Genomic DNA, 2,558 nt, shown 5'->3' with positions numbered 1-2,558 from the left:
GCGGCTAAGCGGGTGGCAGCAGTCCTGGTCTAGCAGGCAGCGTAATGGTGAGACAGTATCAATATTTGTCCTGCTTTGAGGAACATTTCCCACAGGACCTGCAAGCGCTTGGGTGACACTAAGTGTCCATGAAGGAATTAGAACACCATCCTGTTCCCACCCCTTCACCATCCAGCCAGGGTTCCCACTCTAAGGACAAAGATGAGCATCATCCTGTATCTTGCTTGGGAAACTAAGACAATCCCCTTGGTGTCCTCCTGTTTACAAGAGCATTTCCAAGGGAGCCCTCTCGTAGGTGACCTTCCTTTTGCAATTTCTGGACTTTGAACTTGATTGGCTCCTCTCACGTTGACAAACTGAGTATGACTGAAGAATTACAGAGCAGTGCACAGATACCGCTTTCTAACCTTGAAATAAGAAATGACTGTTGTGTATTATTTTGTACTGAGGATTTTTGACGACTGCCACCCATCTGAAGTGGGGGAAAGAATTCTTTTCATCTTATCTTTGTGTTTTCTGTACTTCCTGCTCTCATCTCCAGATTCCAGGCACTATTGAGTTTAAAGAGTAATAAGGCTTTTAACACATTTTTTCAGTTAATTTGTTAATTTGTTAATTTGTTAATTTGTTAAGGCTTCCTTTTGCCCAGTGGTAGTTCCAGAAATTGGCACAGGAGCAATTATTCTGACTAACAAAATTTAGAAATAAGAGTTCCAAAGTAACTTTCCAAAGGTGGTAATTAAGAAAAAATTTACTACAATCCAAGTTTTTATTAATTAGTAATTGCAAAAGTGTGTTTTTAACATTTAAATTAAAAGGCTAAAATGTTGATTGTTTATCTTACTTTGAAGAGCTACAGTTAACAAAACTTAACAAACCCTTGTAAATGAAGCCTATATGTGACTATGTGCACTAACATGCAGTTCATTAGGGCGGTCAATTATTTTTAGATAACTGATGTTTTGGAGATGAGCCCTGCATGAAAATAACTTGCCACACTTGCCATTGGAGAATTTACTAAGCCTTTTCTTTTTTGTGCTGCTAACTTTATTTTTGGCTGAATCTAGGCAGGAATAAAAGTTATGTGTGTTTATTGTACATATATGGAGGATTTCACCTTTATATATAGACACAGACAATAGATCAGATAATTCTATACATATATCACAGAAAGAATGTTTTGCCCCTGTAATAGTCATAAGCCTTCTGGCTGTTCAGTTGGATTAAAATCACCTCTGGTTACTGATGAGGAGACTCAGATACAGATGAGCTGTTTCTCCTCCCTAAAATTTTCCTTTTCATTTTGGGGTATTGATTTGTTATGGGGTTTCTTTGTGGTGCTGAGAATTGAATCCAGGGTTTTGTGCATACTAGGCAAGTGCTCTCCCATTGAGCTACATTCCCAAACTCCTAACTCCAGAAGACTAATTTTTCCATAGCATTAGAATTTTGAACACCTTATTTATAATTCATTGTATGTTCCATAGAAACATGAATTGCTTTTTTAAGAGAAAGTTTACAAATCACAATTATTTGGGGTGAGAGTTTTTTGGTTATTTTATTTTATTTTATTTCATTTATTTTATTTTATTTTATTTGAGACAGGGTCATGCTATGTAGCCCTGGCTTGCATTGAACCCACTACAGTCTTTCTGCCTCAACCTTCCAAGTGCTGAGATTTGCTTGCATGTGCAACTATACCTACTTTCAACCTCTTCATTTTAACAAGAAAGAAATTATTCAGTTATTAATTGACTTTTGAAATGTATATGCATATAAAGAATGATATATGATATATTTATATGTCAAAAAGAATCAATGTTTTCTAAATTTGTATTGATGTGTTGGGAAATGGCTTAATGGATAAAGGCACTTGCTGCCAAGCCTGACTGAGTTTGATCCCAGGAATCTACTGACTCCCATAAGTTGTCTTCTGACCTCCACATGTGCTCTGTGGTCTGGGTGACACCCTCCCTCTCCAGACATCACACACACACACACACACAAACACACACATACAAATTTGTTAAATCTCCATGTTTAAAATTTGTATTAAGTGTATATTTTGCTCATCACTCACTGAGAGCTTGTGGTGAAAAGGGAACTGGGAGAAGAGGATATCTATTTTGGGTAGGGTACTTTGGCCTTATCCAGACTTCCCTTTTGGGTGAATACAGTCTACTCTACCCGTTACTCCATTACTGACAGATATTTCCAAGGGGAGTGGGGGGTTATATACTAATCTATCCTTTCCAACTGTCCTTTTCACTGTGAGTTTATCCTTGTCATTCCTTAAATATTCTTTACTTCAAAGTCCAAAATTCTACATCGATGGAGTATTTTTCTCAAGGTAGGTTACATTTGAGATTTGTGCTAGCCAGGTTAGAGCTAGTTTCTGATATAGTGATGACAATAATAAAATCCATGCTGTATTCTTTTACCATTAACTCTATGCTAAGGAGCATAGTAATGATCTTTATATAAATATTTTCTGTCCATTATGTTTAATATGTTGTCTGTATCTTGAGCGATCTAGTTAAACCTTCAAAATATTATGA

This window comes from Nannospalax galili, unplaced genomic scaffold (assembly GCF_000622305.1).
Source record: "Nannospalax galili isolate Female #2095 unplaced genomic scaffold, S.galili_v1.0 scaffold293, whole genome shotgun sequence".
In the NCBI taxonomy this organism is placed as follows: domain Eukaryota; kingdom Metazoa; phylum Chordata; class Mammalia; order Rodentia; family Spalacidae; genus Nannospalax; species Nannospalax galili.
Note: the sequence above shows the minus strand (reverse complement) of the source record.